The sequence below is a fragment of the Haliotis asinina genome, chromosome 1 (assembly GCF_037392515.1).
Source record: "Haliotis asinina isolate JCU_RB_2024 chromosome 1, JCU_Hal_asi_v2, whole genome shotgun sequence".
NCBI classification, from domain to species: Eukaryota; Metazoa; Mollusca; class Gastropoda; order Lepetellida; family Haliotidae; genus Haliotis; species Haliotis asinina.
In genome coordinates, this window is record NC_090280.1 from 51,356,424 (window position 1) to 51,378,905 (window position 22,482).

General features: G+C 41.9%; 1 pseudogene; it reads right to left on the reverse strand.

Moving 5' to 3' along the window:
• Positions 1–2,224: 2,224 nt before the first annotated feature.
• On the reverse strand, positions 2,225–14,532 carry LOC137273407 (hydroxyproline dehydrogenase-like; annotated as a pseudogene).
• Between the last annotated feature and the right edge of the window lie 7,950 nt (positions 14,533–22,482).

The following is a 22,482-nucleotide window of genomic DNA, read 5'->3' on the forward strand; positions in this document are numbered from 1 at the left end:
GTTGATTTCCATTCATGACGTTATATTTTGCCAGTATCGCCAAGGGGATATGTCTTTGCGTTTCTGCATACATGTGGATCTCATGCTGTTGACCGCTGTGTAGTCTGGCCCTGACTCAAAACCGCCGCCATATAGTTGGAGTATTGCTGAGTGTTGCGTAAAACTAAATTCATTCATACATGCGAGTATTAGTTGTGGAGTTTAGGTCCGTTTGAATAGCATAAAACTGAAACCAAACTAAACACTATTTTATATTTTCAAACAGATTTTAAAGCATGGCAATTTCCCCAAATTGAAAGTAAGAAAACGCTTCCTCGGTCCTCGCGAATGCCTCGACCAGAAGCGGCCGTAAAATGAGAGGTACGCCCCTCTTGTCTGTCGAGCTGCCAACCATATTCAGGAGCACTGATCTGGCCTGTATCAAAGAAAGCCCACGCAAGTATAGAAAACATGGCAAGTCTGAAAATATAGAGTCTCAGGGCCCTTCTCATTATATTTATTTTTTTTTGCTCTTTGAGAGTTTTGTTCTTCTGAAAAATATGTTCATTTCAGAGACTAGTTGTATTAACGCCGCACGCAGTATGCTTGCTTTATACAACGGCGTGAAAATAATCGCCTCTGGACCAGACATCCAGGTGATTAATGTTACGACCAATGATATAGGTCCTCTCGGTGAGACAACACACCGTCATGTAGGTCACTACTGAGCCTGATCATGTGGTCACCCCCGGACAGACCCGTACAAACCAATATGGGGACGGACTCTAATCCAGAATCCGAGGCTGTCGGTGGTGATGTGTGTGTGCATGTGCGTGCGTGCGTGCGTGCGTGCGCGTGCTTGCTCGCGGGCTTGTGTGTTGATGCCGTCTGTTGGTTTCGCCTTCCGCTTTCCTCTGAGCTGCATCTGGCGATGTAACTGAATTTATGTTCAAAGTGGACCAAACTCATCATCTCAAAATAAATCAAAGTATTTAAGAGGATAAACCACTTTATATAAGTCCTTTTATGGCAATGTGGTTTTATATACAATGCAATTTATACTGATTATTTACCATATCAGAAATTACCTGCTCTTGAATACATCTGAAATCTCGATGGTGATAATGCAGAATTAACTGTTTTCAGTATTCCGACGCCTGAAACTGACTTCAGAGCACGACACTCCTTGGCATTAACTGTCGCCCACGCGCGGCGAGATGAAAAGTCCGTGCTTGAACGTTGATCTCCAGAGCATTCCGTTCCGTACAGTGATGAAAACGTTCACTTTCTGTGGTGAACAGAAAAAGTCTTCAAGAATGTTAAATCGCACTATGACAGCAGATGATATAGTCTTGTGGTCGATTCTAGTGATTTCTTTGTAGAGTGGCGTCCCTTAGGTGTACCAGGATCCACCGGCCTTGGGTTTAATTCCCAGATCCGCCCAGTAGATGCCTATCGGTTTCACTAACACGTTAAACGTCATATTGGGTAATCTTTCAGGTTGTCGTATGCACATCGGGTTTCAAAACATTTACCACTTCTTTTCGGGGTTGTCTTAGGGTGGAACTGTTCAGGATATGTTTCTTCCATGCGATGTCTATTTGATATACACTGAGCAGTTTCAGACCGGAACACGGAACTATGCCCTGTTATTATCCTGCATAACCACGAATCCAGTCAGTGATTGGCATGGCACATGTTCTCGGGTACTAACGACAAATCTATTACCTTTTTAGAATGACATTTCGTCTAGAAATAAAATTACATTATCTACAAATGTACAAAAACATATTTATCCAAAACGGAGGCATGACATGTCATCCTATCTAAGCGGGAGCAATCTAGACTTGCCAAATCATTCCAGACAGGAGTTGACTCATAATTAATTCATTCTCTTGTTTCTGGCAGCCCAACATGGGTACAATGAGTGAAGCCCATTTTCTGGTGTCCCCCGCCGTGATATTGCTGGAATATTGCTAAAAGCGGCGTAAGATTAAACTTATTCACCCACTCTGGGTGCCAGGTTATGGCCTTTCAGGCAATTACTTATAAGTTATCCAGTCTCTGATCAAAGGGTCACGGCAGGGGTCAAAGTATCAAGTCAGGGGTCAAGGTAACAGGAGAGGGGTCAAGAGATATGGTAATGATGAAAGTCAAAGTTCAAGGTTACAGTGCAAAGACAACAAGAAAAGATGATGTCGTCAATGTCGCATCTGTTGGATTCGCTGAAACACTTTCAATCAAACTACACCCCACCATTGACCCCAAACCTCCCCTTTAACGCCGTCTTGAGGAGTTCCTTCTCCTGCCTGACCCCCTGCAGGACAGCCCTGTTCTCTTGGGCCCGGCGTGACAGGTAGGGCAGGGTGTCGGTGACAGTGCCGTACGGGATAGACTTGTACACAGGGTAGCCGTCATAACCTGCAGTTATAGTGATGTAGACAGTTAGTGAAGACTGTTCTTGATACGCAGGTTTTGGTACACATCTCAAACCCCCATCCACATGTTGTTTGTTTACAGGTTGTTTGTTTAATGTTTGTTGTTTAACGCCGCATAGCTATAATCGACTCCGGACAGAAGGTGACGTGTCAACCGAGTCTGTGAATCCGAACCCTTAACTTGCCTCTTACGACAAGCATCGGTTGCTGGAGACTAGTTCCGGTTATCTTCCGGTTATCAACAATTGTAGTCTCTTCGCAGTGAAAACGTACCGATGAATGTTTAAACAAACATGTAATCAATATAAAGAGAAATATTAAGCTTGCGAATCTTCATAATTTTACCTTGCATATTATATTCAACTTGGGATAAAAGTAGCGTAACACACGATATAGTAATTCGTCAGTGCGTGACATGTACCATTTGTCACTGCCAGCAAACACGTGACGGAGGCCTGATTTGATGACGCTTACCGAGCCTACAGGAGATGTGATCTCCCATGCCGTAAATCTGCCCGAAGAAAACACTTCTAGTTTCCAGGTCAATATTGTAGTGCTTCAGTCTGAAACATTGTTTTATATACATTGTTCAAAACTAATACACCCACAGTTTACGACATCCTGAATCATCATTATGAAGTTTCAGACCATAGGAACCGCTTCTGTAAAAAACGCTATTGGATGAGCGCTAATTTCCCCAAACACCAGCGTGCTGGAAATGTTTGCCTTGTCCCACAGTACGTCAGATCCTTTCTCTCACACTGACCAACTTAATGTCCGATCAGAGGAGCAAAGATTCAGTCCCAAAATTGGCGGCTGGGGAATTTGGTGTTTGACAGCGCGACAAGACATTCTTGACTATGAGATGGGAGAGTCCGTTGTTCATTTCACTTTATTGATCAATGATAGATGCCAGCAATAGGCAGCTGTTTTGATATTGTACATAAGCAATACACTTATTGATTATCGGCAGCCATTATATAATGCGTAGACGCCTATGCTCGACATATTCACAAGCATGGTTGCTGTGCGAAATGGCAAGATGATTTTGAGGTATCGCATTCATCTGGATAACCGATGGTAATCTACTCTGACCAATCAGAAGCATGCTAAGAATTCCGATATGACGTTACGTGTTTCCACGTGATAATTCACGTTATTCGGGCTTCGAGTCAGATTTCACAAGCTTTAAGTCCGGTTGACGTCTTTGGACTTGTTGCATTCCGTAAAATTCCATACGGGCTTGCAAAATGAGTAAGTCAATGACTTTTACGCTGCTTTTAGCAATAGTCCAGTAATATCATGGCGGGGAACACCAGAAATGAGCTTTACACATTGTGCCCATATTGGGAATTAAACCTGGGTCTTCAGGCGTGACGAGCAAACGCTTTAACCGCTAGGGTACCCTACCGCCCCTATAGACCTGTAAAAGCACGTGTAACTAAAAACAGCCGAATCCGTACCTTTTTTTGGCTAGTTTTATAGTATCAATGTTGTGTGTAGCGATGATCATGCGAGTCAGTTTAGGGTCCTTGCTGATCCTCGACAACAACAGCTCCATTGAGTCGTGGTACATGTTGCTGGTGTCGTCGAAGGTGTCGTTGATGGGGTCAGGGTAACCCTGGGTTTTTGCCAACATCCGTTCCTTCTCCATGTACGCCCCCCGCACGATCTTGGCGCCAAAGCACACGCCGTATTTGTCGACGAGGTCGAGGTCACGCCGTAGACGCTGGGACGTAGACTAGGAGGACGCAACAGAAAGATGTTATATAACGCCGACAGGGAGATAAGGTTTGTCCATGTTGGGTTTGTGAAAACACATGTCTTGTCACATTGTCTAAGCCAAACGTTATTCAAAGATCATTTTCGGCGAAGCGTGACATACGTATGTTCCGGTCATTGACTTAGAGAGTTTTTCCAAACAGATTTAAAACATAATTCATGGGTTTTTGTTGCCATTTGGAGATGTAAAAGTGACTTGCGAATGATACGTCCTGGCGGGTGTTTTAGATGGGATAGTCTCTAGTCTCTAATGCAGGTCCCTGCCTCACAAAGCTATGGTAGCGCTACGACTGTCGTATCTCCTATACCAGAAGTATAACCTTTTAAGAAAGGGGGTTGCACACTATTGAGAAAAGGGGAGGCGGGGGTTGCACATCTTCATTTTCACCAGAGATTCAAGGTCACCAGAGATTCAAGATTCAAGAAACAATCGGAGATCAATGTGAGTGACAGTTTTGCATTTGTTAACGAGCTTAATGACTTTTATTCGCGTTTCGATGTTAATGATTTCTCGGATGAAAGAAGAGTTATTCTGGATAACCTGGCTGTCAGTGATCATGTTGACAGTTCTGCTGATGACGTGAGAGAACCATTCAGAAACTTGAACAGTCGCAAAAGTGCCGGTCCAGATAAATTAGCTCCTGTGATTCTTAAGGAATGTTGTGATCAGTTATGCGACATATTTCAATGTGTTTTAAAAAAAAAACTCTTCTCCAACATCAGATACCTGTCATTTGGAAAACATCTCACATTGTTCCACTTCCGAAGATACAAAATCCCAGAGTGTGTAATGACTATCGTCCAGTTGCCCTCACGTCTGTAGCCATGAAGAGTCTTGAACGGATTATCAAAAAGCTACTAATGCGAGAAGTAGAAGACCAACTCGACCCACTCCAGTTTGCCTACAGACAGAGACGGGGTACAGACGACGCTACGCTTACTCTCCTGAACCTCATCTACAAACATCTGGAAACCAGTGGCACATACGTTAGAATCCTCTTCGCGGACTTCTCATCTGCTTTTAACACTATTCAACCCCATTTGCTTCTGATTGCTTCAAATTTGTGTGTAAACAGTAACTTAGTCAAATGGATAAACGCCTTTATGATTGACAGACCTCAGTGTGTTACTGTGAACGGAATGAAGTCTTCCACTGCCAACCTGTCTACTGGAGCACCACAAGGATGTGTTTTATCACCCATTCTGTTTATAATTTACACCAACGATTGTGTTACTAAAGCAACAAACTGTTTTAACATCAAATTTGCTGATGATGCAGCTATTGTTTCACTTCTTAAATCTGCTGACCTTGACTACAAAAATGAAGTATCTAACTTTACAAATTGGTGTAAAGACAACTTTTTGATCCTAAATACTAAGAAAACAAAAGAAATGTTTATTGATTTCAGAAAAACTTGTGATCCTTTGGCCCAGATTTCAATCAACAACGAAGATACTGAAATTGTAAACACATACATAAGTATTTGGGCACTGTCCTTGATTAAAGATTATCCTGGAACGATAACGTTGATTATGTTTACAAGAAAGGTCAGCGGCGGCTGTACTTCCTTCGTCGTTTAAACACTTTTAGAATTGATTGTTCACTCATGGTTCTTTTCTACAAAACCTTTATACAAAGTATTTTAACTTTCAATCTTCTTTGTTGGTTTGGTAACCTGTCTGTTCAAAACAAAGCTAAACTCAACAAAATTGTTGACACAGCACGCAAAATCATTGGTTCAGAATCAGTAACTCCTATCGGCCAAATTATGACAGTCGTAGCGCTACGATAGCGTTGTGAAATGGAGGAAGAGGAACAGTCACTGCTACCAAAATGTAAGTAACGAAATACTACAAGCAAGCAAGTTGCGCGATGGGGCGACAAGGTTTGCCTTTGTCCGCGGGTCATGGCCGATTCAAACTGATATGACAGAATGCATGTGGGAAACAACAGGTCGTCGGTGTGAAGCTAAACTACACTGCAGTCCCAACATACCTTAAGGTAGTTCTGGTAGGTGTAGAAGACGAGGGCGTTGTCCACATTGTAGTTGAGCATCATGGCGAGGGTGGCGAGGTTGAGGGCGTGGTTGACGTACGTATACTCGGCGTCCACCATAACAATCACATCCTTCTCTACGGCCAGCTGTACGCAAGTTGCTATGGTTACTGAATAACTACAGTATACTAAATGTTATTCAACTAATTGAATTGTTTTCTTACTCCATCAGCAAATTCCGGAAATATCACGGCGGGATACACCAGGGCTTCACACATTGTATCCATGAGGGGAATCGAACCTGGGTCTTCGGCGTGACGAACCAACGCCACTGATATTCCCCGCAGACCCACACTGTTATACTGAATACTGATTTAAGTAGGGGTGAAACGGTACGATCTTACAACGGTACGGTACGGTACATTTAGAGGTACAAGGCCTTCGGTTCGGTTCGGTTCGGTTCGGTTCGGTTCGGTTCGTTTCGATCTGAGATATGATAATAACACAGGCAACAAGAGCCAATCCTTGCATAAGTTAATTACATAGAAAAGAATAACACCAATATTATATCTTTTAGCGGCATTTAAAAGTTGTTATATATGACCAAGATCCTTTATGGATGAATCTTCTTTTAATTCTTTGACACACAACGTTTCGGGGTCATTTAACCTGATGAAGGGGTCTGCAATGATCCCGAAACGTGTGTGGTCTTGGTCAGCAACAGTATTATTTTGAACGAACAGAAGAACGCTACAAAAACCGAAAATACCGAATTTTTGGTTTGCATTGTGGTATATCCCGACCCGAAGGCAAAATGCGGCGGTTCTACTCATACAGTGGTGTACCGGTTCACCTCTAGATATAAGATCAAATATTACTTTTTCTTCAAACGTTTGTGGCCATGCTAAACAATATTACAGCTTTATGGCTGAAGCCTTAAAGTACCAGACAAGCTGAAAGAGTGACTTATTTTGCGAATACCGTCTCATGCCGTGGGGTCACGATGACACACAGACAGCAATTCACTGAGTCTGAAAACCCGATCCTATAAGTTGTCTCAGAGATCAGCACTCGGAGTAAGATGACCAATCTAAGATTCGAACCAAACACCAGGGACACTATAACATATATCCACTAATATTTGGTACGAAGCCTAGATTTGCAACGATTATAATCGTGGAGTTCGACAATACTGAACCCACACTTGTCATTTTAATCATTGTCTGTGTTGCCGTGATTTGCTTACAAGTGACAATGCTTAATGCCGCTTAATAGGCTGTAACTGAGACTTTCATCAATATGCATTCACCTGCCCAATGGTTCTAAGTCTTGCTAGGCTCCTCGAGAACTGACTCTGTTCTGTCTCAGACAGCCCAGGGACGGCCAACTGTAAACCCAGAGACGTACAGAAATAGTTAGTTATAGTGAACCTCATTAGTTAACAAAGGATATCTGACGCGACTTTCCAATTTAATGTTTCGTTGAAAGGCCTACCGTTTTACCCGTTTCCATAGCAACGGCAACTTCCTTTACCCTTTCTGGATTCGTGGACGGTTCTGGAAACACTTTGCAGAGACTTAGCTGTAACAGCAAAGATACAGTCCCCTTTAAGTGACCTCCTTATTTAGACCTTGCAGAAAGCTACTCTGTAAGCAATTAAACATACATCCTTTTGTGAAAATCATTATGTTCGCCATGCAATCTAAGCAAACTTAAGCCTCTTTCACATGGGCACAATTTACTTACGTAAGCAATTGTCTCTGAGTAATGCTTCTCATGCAAAAATGGAGTAGAGAACGATCTCGCCATTAGTGCTCTCAAACCATGAGATTGGCCTTTGATTAAACGCCTTGGATAGAGAACACTAGGATGAATCGAGACATTTTGTGTTCTTTGCAATGAACTACAGCCATTTATCCCAACAAATGGATGTTCATGTTAGGGGACCTCTGGAACAGAACCTTAAGGTGGACACCGCAGTCTACGGGTTTGCCTCCTGTGCAGAGCATAGAACTATTGCTAATTTAAACGCTTTGTGGTAGGAGTGTCCACAGTTCACAAATGCAACACCTGCAAAGCGATATTCAAAAGATTGTTAACAAAATACGTGAGGTTCCAAGAAGGAGATAAACTGAGACATGTGATTCAGGCCTTTGAAGATAAACATGAGTACAAAACAGGTTGAAGATTTCTAAGTAATAGAATGAATTTCCTGAATGCTCAAAAGCTGACTGTTCAGTAGATAATCGGCGACCTGGTGTACGATGCGACTTGTGAGGCTGATTTGGTTGATTCCAGAAGTTCCTGTTCCAAGTATGGGGGGCCGCTGATGACCGAGACTCGGTGACCTCGTTCCCCCGAGATTTTGTCTTTTTTCCACTTCTAGTTTTGTCTTCTCCAGTTCTATCTTCTTCATTTCTGCAACAATTTTCTTATCTTCTAATGACATCATAGCGTTTTTTTAAATCCTGCCTTTCATTATGCTTCCAAAACAGTTTCCAGTTTTGCTTTTTTCTTATTCTCTTGTCCATTTTCATGGGCGTCTTTTTGGCTTCTGTTCTTTCCTCTCTGTGTCAATTTTGTTTGCACTCTCATCTTCCTATGTTTCATTCTTCAAATTATCATCTTTGGCATGATCGTCCTTGTCATCATGCCTTGTCATCATGCCTTGTCATCATGCCTTGTCATCATGCCTTGTCATCATGCCTTGTCATCATGCCTTGTCATCATGCCTTGTCATCATGCCTTGTCATCATTCCTTGTCATCATGCCTTGTCATCATGCCTTGTCATCATGCCTTGTCATCATGCCTTGTCATCATGCCTTGTCATCATGCCTTGTCATCATGCCTTGTCATCATGCCTTGTCATCATGCCTTGTCATCATTCCTTGTCATCATTCCTTGTCATCATTCCTTGTCATCATTCCTTGTCATCATTCCTTGTCATCATTCCTTGTCATCATGCCTTGTCATCATGCCTTGTCATCATGCCTTGTCATCATGCCTTGTCATCATTCCTTGTCATCATGCCTTGTCATCATGCCTTGTCATCATGCCTTGTCATCATTCCTTGTCATCATTCCTTGTCATCATTCCTTGTCATCATGCCTTGTCATCATGCCTTGTCATCATGCCTTGTCATCATGCCTTGTCATCATGCCTTGTCATCATGCCTTGTCATCATGCCTTGTCATCATGCCTTGTCATCATGCCTTGTCATCATGCCTTGTCATCATGCCTTGTCATCATGCCTTGTCATCATGCCTTGTCATCATGCCTTGTCATCATGCCTTGTCATCATTCCTTGTCATCATGCCTTGTCATCATGCCTTGTCATCATTCCTTGTCACCAATCGAATTGAGATGTTCGCTCCTACCCCTTTCTTCTAAATCATCATTATTTCCATGACCCTCCATCTGATCGGTGTTATGACAATCTAGTAACTGTTGCATGGCAACACGCTGTCTCTGGCCCATACTGTCTATCGTGTTCACAGGTGAAGGCGGTGTTTGGCCCAAATCTCCTTCAGCACAAAACTTGCACAGTTTTCAACTCTGGTCACTTGTTTTCCTAGAAATGTTGTTTGAGTATATGCATACTTATTTTTTTTGCTACTCTTTTCATATCCTTTATCTTCTTCACATCTGACATCATTGTGTATGTTGCTCCTTTATTCTATTTTGGACGTTCAAGTTGTTCCTCAGAATTACTTTCATTCCAAACAGATAAATAGACGAGAAAATCAGTCTCTTCATCATTCCAAGAAAGTCCACGCATGGCCAGGATTCTTCTTTGGATGTAATTTCCCTCCGTGATCACTTAAGATGTCTCAAATACGTGGTTAACTACACACCTTAGCACACACATTGTAATTCTGTTCACATGACCACAAATACTCCAGGAGAATTTATACTTATGAGTGAATATACTTTTACTACACCTCTTGAGGTCTAGTAAATATACTTTTGCTCAGGTCTGTTTACTCCGAGAGTAAATTTACTCATGTAAGCTTGCTAAATGCGTTCACATGCCAATCTAAGTAAACTTACTTACATAAATATGTTTACTCACATAGGTAAATTTGTCCATATGAAAGGGGCTTTAGTCTCAGTATTATTCGTTACACCCCTCTGCTGAGTCTAACAGTCCCGTGCAGGAGGTCGCAGCAGGTAACCTTTGAGATTGACCAATGAGAACACTGCTTACCAAATCGCGAAAGTTGACATTCGCACATACCTTTTGAACTTTTACCTAAATAAGGTTTGTACCCGAACGATTCCGAATGCTATTTTCCGTACGACCGAGGTGATGCAAATGGAGCGGCTACATCACTGTCAAAGGTGAGTAATCACTGAAAGTAGCGTTTTTTTGTCAATATTCAAGGATGTCAGCTCGCGAAAATTTAGCCAGTAGTAACCATGTCCTCAGAAAGCCCTAAACGTATAGACTGCAGGTCAAATAACTGAGTTTAATGTAGATTTTCGTTTGCTGAGAGATCAGTATCAGTCAACCCTAAACAGTAGGGGTTCTCTGATTGGTTAAATCCATTCGGACGTCTCAAGTTTGACTGGACGCGACCCCCTACCAGGGCTTGTTAGATTCAGTAGAGGAGTGAAACGAATAATATTGAGAATAGGTTTACTTAGAATGGTTCGACATGTCCCCGATTTTCAAGGCTAATTACAGAAGTTACAGATCTGCCATCGATATACATTAGCACGCAGCATGCATCACACGGACAAATCCATGAGATAGTTTAAGGTTCAAGAAAGATCGTTCCCTGACTCCAGTGTTAACAAGGTGAACACTTGTTCCTTCTAGATCTGTTTGGGAGTTTTGGCCGAAGGATGCAGACACTTAAGTTTTAGTTGCCTGAAAGAGAACTATGGTGAAATACTCGCTGCTTAAATGTGTTGAGAAGTTGAGGCAAGTCAGTCTCTCATCTGTACCAAACAAACCACACGTCACGCAGGGAGGACGTTCCATGAGCGTTTGAAACACTCTTCTCTAATGGGGAATGAACGCAACCAGACATTTCACCATGGCGTTTCTCAGGAAACCTATCTTCACACACTGAACACTTCGACTGTCAAAGAATTACGGACGGGTAACTTCCGCCACTGAGTCTGTGAAACTACATACGCAGAGATTGGCGGGAAGGACGCTTGTCATGCGTATATGCATCATTGGGATTTTGTCTCTAATTTCCGCCGCCATATTGATGCAGTTGAGAATGACTTGCAGGTTGTCGTCATAACACTCGTCATTTGTATTGCTGAAACAATAAAAAAATGTATTTTCACTTATCTATGAAGTTCATTTGAAACTGTGAAAGTGGAAAACGTACAAGAATTGTCACATCAGCCTTATACTGCCTGGTGCAGTACAATACGTACACGTATCTTGCCCCAGACAGGATGTTTTCAGCCAAAACATTCGTACATGATTTGCGTTAAACGCACTATATTAATTGTACGTATTTAGATTACAATATTGAATTACAGAGTTCGTATCAATGCAACGCTGCATTAAGTGGACCTCCACGCCCTCTACCGGCCAATCATTATTTCCAGCGAACCCCATAGAGTTATGTCCCTTTGAGTGCTCTTTACGAATATCCTACGCATAATTTGTGATTGAAACCAGCTCGGCCCACACCGACAACATCGAATGCGACAGTTTCCACGTACGAAGCAAATGTTTACATTCCATATATGGCAAGTGATCGCCCTCCGTTTCAATTATCGATTTCAGGCAAATCGTAAGGGATCATAAGTCTTTTATTGCATCAGCAGGAAACTAAAGTGTGTGCATATGCCCCAATATATACTACTGATCACACATGGTGCTGGTGTGTAACACCGCCGTTGCTTTTCGCTGTTTTTGAAGATGAGTCATTTCACTCAAGCTCAACGAATTGTGAATCAGTTGCTTCACTGCATGTTCCAACATGTCGTTTGCGCACACAAACAGTTACCTTAGATTATAAATGACCCCACCACGTTTAATTTTATATATGATTATCACATTTTAGAGTGTTCACATACATTTTGTTTGTAGCATATATAATATATGCCATAATATTGTGAATATGTGCGACAAGTTTTCTAAAACGTTCCTTTCTTTCATCATCAAAGGGATTCAGAACTTAAAGCAAAAAACAAACGAAAACAAACTAGAACAGGGGTTCCTTTCACGAAACAACCTTATGAGCTTACCCTTAACTAGAATTTTTTAACATTACACTAAGGTTACCTTAGTGACTTCCGATCACCTTAGTGCTTCGTGAAAGGAGGCCCAGACCCTAAAGAGTCATCAGGAAATACGTAACTATGGGTAGTTGCTCTTAAAGGGCGATGACACACATAAAATGTACCTGTCGTTAACGTCCTGTTCAATTGGCACAGACAGAAGAGGACCAATTCCAGCTTTTCGTTGCCTGGAAACACACAATCCATGATTTCGGCCTTGCTGGTTCCCGCCACAAACTGACCGTAGAAGACGGGTCTCATGACAGCAGAGAACAACCTCGTCCCCAGCAACCGTTGTCCCAGTCTCATCAACTGACGAAAAAATTTAGTGGTCACCAGTTCCGAGGATACAGAATATATTTAGTGCTTAGTGTCATGCTGCATGCTCATGCTCGGATTCGCACACGGCAGAGTTTTGCAAGAGAGAGAGAGAGAGAGAGAGAGAGAGAGAGAGAGAGAGAGAGAGAGAGAGAGAGAGAGAGAGAGAGAGAGGAGAGAGAGAGAGGAGAGGAGAGAGAGAGAGAGAGAGAGAGAGAGAGAGAGAGAGAGAGAGAGAGAGAGAGAGAGAGAGAGAGAGAGGGATTCAGGGATTCAGTTTCAAATCACGTAATGAGTACATGGTACGGAAGATTTATACAGTCCAAGCATGTTTACTCCTTAAGGCTGTTCCGCGTGTTTTGAATCTAATTCAGAGAAGCTGTAACCAGATTTAACTGGCATGTCAGTCCAAGGTCCAGCCCATAAATCTGCTGTGAAAGAGTTGCCTCCCCATGCCTGGTCTATTTTTAAACCGCCGCCACATAGGAGAAATATTGCTGAGGGCGTCAAACTACAAACAAACAAAACAAAAAGCAAACAAACAAACAACAACAAAAAAAACAAAACCAATCAAACAAACCAAAAAAACCATTAATTATATAATTAGGATCTTTCGATGACGATGGTAGACTAAATGAGACGCCAAGGAGACAATAGATTCAATTTCGAAATCAACAGACAAGGCGTGATTTCTCGGAATTGGAGCATGTTATTGTTGATCATATAAAATGTCCCTAGCTTTTATATATTGGCGCATAGTTACACGTAGCCAGTTTTACAGGCTGAAATGCATGTTCAGATGGACCAGTGAATTAATGATTGAGTGAATCGGTGATCATGTTCCCACAGTGATGTGACACGAGTTTACCCGTTGTACGAATTCGGGGAATGGAATCAAGGTCTTCGGCGGGAAGAACCCGCACTACAAGGTTACCATAGCATCATTTGTTCTAGCAGAGGATACATGTTGGAGTGAGTGAGTTTTGTTTTACGTCGCACTCCACAATATTCCAGCTATATGGCGGCGGTCTGTAAAATAATAGAGTCTGGACCACACAGTCCAGTGGTCAACAGCATGAGCATCGATTTACTCAGCTGGGATACTATGTCAACCAAGTCAGCGAGTCTAACACCCGCTCTGTCGCCTCTTACGACAAGCTTTTTTACTGAAGATCAGTTCTAACCCGGAAGTGTGGAATCGAACTCGGGCCTTTGTCATGACGAGCGAAGTTCTTAATCAACGGGCATCCACACCGCCCCGTATAATTGTTTCAGAACTTTTTCTTTCATAGGTTCAAATGAACCAATACATTTCAAATTTTAATTAATATTTTAAGCTAACAGCGTGTGAACTAGATTAATGGATCACTGAGAGTCAATAATGACCCAAGTGTTCACATACAACGTCGTACGTCATACAAATAACAAACCGGATGCCAACATACCGACACCGAATGATCCACAAGTCGGTCCCAGGAGCACAGCTTAAGAACAACCAGCGCACGACACAACTCCCATGTTGTTTTGTGTTTGAACAACACACATGGGTCCCCAAAGAACATCGATACGTTGTCACTCTGCGTAGCTCCTGCTGGCGACGTAATTCGCTCAACGGCCCGGTTGCCAGATCGTCGATGAATGTGTGACGATATTCCCACCTTGGTGGATGACCATCGTAATGGACTGGTAACACAGCGAAAAGAAAACATGCCTGGCCGGTAAGAAAATGTTAAAAACGCTGCGGATTTGCATAGAGAACCAGCCATGCTTAAGAAACTGACACAACGCCAAGGCGATGCATACCCCGCACGGTGCTTATGCCACGGCATTTCGTGTCACTGAGGCAGTCGAATGTACGTGTCCACGTCCGCCTTGGAGACATTAGTTCCCTGGTCACGAGAGACGGTTTCAGCTACAGTTTACAGATCCTACTAAACACGTTCGTTGTGAATCAGATATACTGTATATATTTATACCGCTGACGTGTGTATAATATAGATGATGGCATGTGATATCATGTTATATTAATTGTTGAAAATGCGTCACCTGATACAGCGGCTCAGTTGTGGAAATGCTACACTAGAACAGAGTGATTGGGTGCTCATGTGATCGAAGCTCATGCTCATGTAGCGCAAGTGGGTTGCGCAGCGTAGAGAAAATGACCACTTTTTTACATGCGAGCGAAGCGAACATAGGTTGGCAACGTACTCTCCTCGTTTCGGTTCGTAAAATACTTTTCATGTCAAACTAAAATATCGCCATCATCAAAAGTATACATCCATTTCTTCACTGGGTTAAGCACTCACATTTCCAACCCCATGTTGAACAATTACTCAAGTTAAATATGTTTTATTCATTTTAAGCTCAACCCGTGGTATATCAGACCGCTCCTCGCCTCATTCCCCTTTCCAGCTTCCGGTTCAAAGGAATGAAGGAACCGGAGGGTATTATTCCAAATGGAATACTTACAGTTATCTCCCCTGTTTCATTCGCCCATTCGCCAGAAGTGTTTTTATGTAGAATAAATGTTACGAAAAGTCTAGGCCGGGCGGGACAGCTATGGAATGGCCAGCAAGTCCTAACTTGACACACAGAAGGGAGCAAGCTACAAAGACATATTTTATATCATTGGAAAGATCTCGAGGAGATGAACACGAAAAGTTCATGTGCCAGTGTGTTCACGTGTTAATAAGCTCACAAATTGGCTCTGAAAATGCATTTCTACAGAAATTTCTGGCAGATTTGTTTATGGCAGATTTTTTTTTCTGCAGAAATTTCTGGCAGAATTATTTATTTCACTACCAGAATTATCTTAATTGAATAAAATCACAGATCTCGGGTGTGTTTGGATACCTTGTTATGGACTTTCTTTAGATGATGTGTTCTTGATAGTACATAGTGATAGTCATAGTCATAAAACTATCCAGACAAATACCATTCTGTGTAAATACCTGTAATGGCTAAATATTTGGAAGAGTGTGTATTAGACCGTCCTTTCACTTGTATCAGATAATTTATGACACATGAATTTATGATCCGAATTGTTGGGCTGTGGTATTTTTGCATCAGAATACGAATATCTGATTCATCAGCAGGAAACTGAAAATACACAGTATGTACACTTCTGTGTGTATAAAGCATCCTCGTGATTTTTGGCATGTGTTTGTAAACTTACGGTAATAAAAAAAGGATGATGATGATGTTAATACCTCTGAGGCCGTTATGAGGACTTTGAACAATTCATATCATTATGCCATTAGATGTTTTGGTTCAGTTCTGTGTTAGACCTATTCTATACACTGTTTCAGGCGTACTTCTTGGCAAAGAGGCCAGATGAGGCAGACTTCATCAATCAGCACCCGTTCGTTAGCTACTGTTTTTAGTACTTAATGCAACCTGATTATTTGCTTCATGGCTGCGCTGTTTGTTTGTTCTTAGTTCCCACCTGGCCTGATCCAATTATCTACTCCTTGTTATTCAAGTACAAGATGTTTGTCACTGCATTCAATAATTCGAATCACTTGGTTGTTGTCACTGTTAGCTTGAACATGGTGTGAGAAGTTAGAACCTACACAGAAACGTTGCTACATGCACTTAACACGAAGTTCTTATTAATAAAACCTGATACCGCGTATGCAGCTCTTACATTCTTAACGGGACTAATGAAAGTCTTGCGCCGTGCCTGAGTTGTGAACCGAGGATTAAGTTGTCATTAAATCGGTGGTGGTTAAAAAGACCTGCGCAGTAACACGTTACTGTCAACCGTCTCATTCGGGGACAGATAAAATCCCATAGGAACAAATTTTTGGACAAAATCCCTTGGCACAATATCCCGTTTATATTTGTTATTACTACCCCTTTTCACCAAGATCCCACTGAGTTAATTATCATCTCATCATGAGAGAAGCTAGTGAGATAAGTTGATTGGCATGTTTTCGTAACAAAGGCCAGTGGTTGAAATGTTAAATTGTATAAATGTGTCTGTGATGATGACAGTTTATAGCAGTACTAGTGTTCTAGTGTACCATCGTCATATTATCAATTACATGTTTTTCAAACAGGAATAAAAAATCTAAGCATATACAATGGAAAAGTTGTTATCCATAAATATTATATATTCAAATGTTGGGTTTTGTACATACAGAACTTGAAACTGACAATCTGAGTTTACACCCAGTTACGTCCTGTCCAGTCAACCGGGAAAAATGGAGGCAGTTTGTTTGCAACCCACAGACGTAATAACATGTCACGTGTACAGGAATCGCACCTGCCTGTCTGTGTAATTACATAATGTGACAGAGACAGACCCCAAGTGCACGAGCCATAAATCAATGTAGTTTGTTTATGGTGTATAGTCTGATAGGTGTTAAGCTGGTCAATGATTGAAGTTGAGTATTGCATATTGTCAATAGCAGACAAGCAGAGAGACAGGTGTCAATAAACAGACATTGAGTTTTGTTTGTGACAGAGACTGCTTGTCATAATCAATATATTTTTCTATGTTTCCATACACATGATTTAAAACATTTCAGTTTTCAGGCTGAACAGTGAAAATATCATGTCTAACACTACATATTTTTTGAAAACATGGGTTGCAAATATGCAGGTATTGCACCAGTGTATTGTTATTACTGCCGACCCAAGATGATTGTAACCACAAGAAACATCCCTTGTTCTCCCACTTCGACAGCAACGATAATCCTTGCATACATCACTTGTTGTGTTTGTACCAGATGGCTTCCCGGTTCAAGTTAATCACTGCACGTGTGCTATGGGTGGTGAAACCACTTTCCCCCCTCCCAGCGCTGGGAAACGTTTGAACTCTGATTTCGAGGGTTTTGTTTAATCACGTAACTGATTGCGCTCAGAGACAACCGAACCGGAACGATGACCGCTTATAGAGACAACCTCTCAAACCACCAATTAACAGGTATGAAAACTCGGTGGCCACTTCGGCATAAATCATTGTTTCAACGAGGCAATTACATTTTCGCGGGTATTGTCACTTTGAACACTGATGCATTGTCGCATAGGTATTGTTTATCATCTCATCTGGTACGCAGGTCTTGTCGAGCATGTTGATGAATTCAAATTATGGCTCACGTGTCTTACATTGATATTATTGTATGTATCTAGTATATGTCCGCTTTCGTCTCTATTCGCCTTAAACCCATTTCGCATACAAAAACAATTTAGGCTTTTAGGGATTGGAAAATGCACCCCAATTAATCTTGCACGACACAAATCCACTAAGAAGTTACAACCGTGTTATTGTTATGTTTTATAATGTAAAATGAAACGGATGGGAAGGCCTTCTAAATTGTAAAGCTAATTCTAAATTGTAAAAGCTATGATGAAATACGGTCAAATTCACACTGTGAAATACTCGGTTGTCTGGTACTAGTAGGCTTTAAACAGGGGAAAACAACATCATTTAAAGAAAGTCTATATTAAATTATATAACGATGGTGTTTAACATTATTGAACTAAGATATTTCTGGTAGCGAAACAAAAATACATCCTCACTTTGAAGTCCAATAACATCTAAATATACCACGCATATATAAATACTTCACAGTTTTGAATTCTGCGGAAAATTCCCTGTTTCTTGATACCATCCACTATTACCTCAGACCAGGCTGAAGTGCTTAAAAGTGCCTTTCAAAATAGGTTTCATCGTAAATGTCATTTTTCAAACTGTACAAATTCGAGATTCACAGCGTTATTTGTAGTAAGTTTTGAAATGTGAAAATCGGATAATTACTGGGAGTAATGAATTCCGAAAATAGCATACAGTGCGTAAGGCAGTTCCGGATCACTAGCGAAACACCGACTGCATGCGCCACTGTAAGCCTCTAAGGACATTTTCTGTCTGAGCAATGTTTCATGTTACTCACACCAAAATATGAAATTTATTCGGTCCTGATTAACTTGAGAAATCTGGCAAAAAGACCGCTCCGCCATTACTGGCAGTTCCGAATCATTTCAGGGTATTCCGGATCACGTGACAAAACGAGGCAATGTTTGATTATTGATGCTCGTTTAGGGCAACACGGGGCTGTATCATACAGTAACACGCGTTTAATTGAATAGATGCGTTAACAATATACATAATGTTTGATAAAGGAATAATTAACAAACATTACAGTTGATAACAGCATCCGCTGGGTAGATAGGTTTAACTCTTGCTGCTCATAACGTCACATTCCAGAATCATTATTCCAGGTACCAGTACGAGCTGAAAAATATTCTCTTGGGGTTTATAAAACGTAATTTAAGGTACTGATCTCTTCTGTATCGATATATGATATTTTGTCTTGACTTTTAAATGCGACTTTAACTTTAACAAAGTGCAACTATCGAGACAAAATAATCCATTTTTTCATGAGCTTTAACGATTTATTCAGTCAATATGAAGGTTTTTATCATCACATTATCAGTCACTGAAAGTAAAGCTGACGAACATAATCAATTAATACCAGTATATTCGAATTCTTTATGGGTATGTATCTCAGTATGTCTACAAATGAAACAAACTAGTTTACTCCAGACTCATCGATTCCACCTCTGGCACGCCCAACAGGGCATTTTTAATTGTCATAAAAGCCCACTTCCTGTTGCTGTGATTAATAATGTAGTGGCATGGTATGACCACGCCTCCTCCTTTTTCTGCCGGTGCAGGCCAAGGGGGAAAACTTGCAACAGGTTCTCCGGCTGGCTCAGCAAACACACTGCCACCTGCATCAAGAACTTGTCTGAATGACCCTGCAAGACCTCTTGGCACATGACCAATGGGTAGACCAGCTATATCCTTAAGTGCAAGATTACGCTTCACATCTGTAACCATATCATGTAAATGTACCGGAAAGGTTTCAATTGAGGGTATCCACACCAGACAAGCATTTACGTCGGGAATATTTGTATATTCCCTGTCCACTGCTCGGGAAGTGGCGGGATCTGTTAATGGGGGTCTAATCTTAAACTCGCGATAGCCCTTGATCACACTATTTTCCAGTCTAATTGGCTGGCTTGACGGTGCATGACAAGATGCTGCCGGTCGTAGTGGTTGTGGTAGTGATGAACGGAGAGGAACTGCAGCACAGTCGTGTCTTACAGGATGTGATGAAGGCCCCACAGGCATTACCTGGATACAAAGGAAGATTGCCCGACAAAGGACTCAAAATAATGTACATGTGTTCAAGCACACTTGTCTTGTTTAAGTGTCGCGTCATGAGAAGGTGAGGTGCCTTTTAAACATGCAGTATTTGGGTGATGTATTACATGTAAAACTCACTTTGACAACATATAATGTAAACACATACATGTGTGGTATAGGGTTTCAATGTGAAGGGATAAAATACCCAAAGCGTTGTAAATAATAAACGGCCCACGTCTAGTAAGAACAAATTAATGCACAATGCGTTTATTTCAGAAATAAATGTACATATCAGTGAGAAATTATGCCACACTTTCTCTTTGTGAAGGCTATATGTTTTAATAGTGTTATACTACCTAGTGTTTAGTACGATGCTCGCACGAAGGACACATGAACTGATCATCAGCTGAAACAGTGGGATGAGTTGAGCAGTGTGAATGTATCCACCCCTTACAAGAATCACATTCCACCCAAACGTGACCACATTCAAGTTCCTGATCCTCAGCCTATGACATGTGACAACCCATACAGATGACATCTTCATCCTCTGCTTCGTCCCCAGCTGGAGTAGTCGGTGCTTCATCTCCAACTGAAGCCTTCTTCTTTGTAACTGACTTGCCCTCGGCTGGAACGGCTCCTTGCAACATAAACCTTACCTTAGCTCTTTTTTCTCGTTCGGCAAACTGTCTAACTTTCTGAAGACTCTTTAAACTCATTGCCCTGATGCATTCATCAGAGAAACGTGCTTGATCCGTGGCAGTACCAAAGATTCTTGCAGGATCGGGGATACCGACAACGTATCAACATCAACGGAGGACTCTCCATCATCATCCTCAGTCATATCAAACGATGCAGCGGCACTAGCAAGGAGTTCCAGTCCAGACATGTCCGCAGTGGTTGAGGTCGCATCATGGACACTGGTAGTCTTCATGCATGACTTGTCATGAAGTTTCTTGTAAGTATCAAAACATGGAGACAGACCAACTACATCATATCCCTCCTGGATGCGTTTCAGATACTTCTCCCTTACTGGTGTTGACAAAGCATCCTCAAGGGATCTTAAGGCCATAGCAGCGCCTGTATTCTCATCTGAAATAGTAGGTGTTTGAGTTACACTGGTCGCATTAGAGTTGAGTACTTCATGGTCCCCACAGGCTGCAAATGAGAGTCCAGGTTTCACATGATCCAGTGTGATGACAGAGCTGTCAACCGGGAAGATGCCTGACGATCGGAAACTGTTGATGACGGTAAGAGGCTTATAAAATAACAGAAATGCCTCCTGCAGTTTTTCAGCAAATGTTTCCTTTCCAATGGACATACCTGGGTGCTTTCGGCTGTGCTTCCGAACTACCTGGTTCCATCGTGTCTTTAAGGGCCCAAACACTCCTTTGTCGAGAGGTTGCATAACATGTGTAGCATTGGGTACAATTCTGTATAACTCAATGCCCCTTTCCTTGGCATCCTGGAAAGCTTGGAAATTCACATGGCTACTTATACTGTCGATCAGAAGGACCACAGGTCTTTCCCTTCCACAGTGCTGATCGAAGTGCTGCACAAAGGCTCGGAAAGCAATTGCATCCGTCCATCCCTTTTGGGTATAAACAATGGAACTCCCCTCAGGTGCACCTGTCAACGGATTATAGCCCCTTGGTTTAGGTGCCGGGTACACGAAAACTGGAGGCATCATCCTGCCATCTGCACATCCACAAAACATCACCGTGAACCGCTGCTTACTTGATCCTCCAGATACATGTGGAACATGTGAAGAAGTGCTTCCTCCCCTGGTTGGTCCAACCACTGTACTAGCCTTGCTCCCCATGGCAAAGCCAGTTTCATCAGCATTCCAGTTTCTCTGTGGTAAGTCGATCATGCCTTTGAGGATGAGGAAATCCTTGAAGTCATTATACCATCTATCGGTCCTGTGTTTGGATAGTTTAGCTCTGCTAAACTCAAGGGATGTTTCTTTTCTGGGTTGAACAATGTGTGAATTCCCTTTAAGGAAAGAATGGTACCAGTCATAACCCGGCCTGTTATTTTTAAATGGCGTTTCAAGCCATGAGATGCCATTTCTTTTAACCACAGCGCCATCTGTTCCTCCTCTCTTTGGTTGAAGAAAGGCTTAGGCCCATTTTTCTTATTTATTTCTACTTCTCTCGACAACCTACGATAAAGAAAACCATACGAGGGGTCATACATTTCTGCAGCATTTCTGATGGATACCTTTTTGGTCTTGACATCATACAGGGCTCTCCTCACTCTATGATGTCTAGGAGTGGACGGAGAACTGCTCTGCTTGGCTTTATACTTTTGTGCTGTTCTTTTCGCTCTCTGTAGAGCGGGACTCTGTTTCTTCCTGGGACTTACTTTTCTGGATCTTAAACTATGTCTTCCCATGATGAATTATCTGAAAGATTAGGCTACAATAGTTTAGCAGCTGTTTCACATTACACTACACTGTAGCTGCACCGCATATGTATACTGTAGCTCTGCTTGTACCTTACAAAAATGCATCAAGTTGTTGAAAAAAAGAACTAGATGACTTGGAAAAAAATTCAACCCC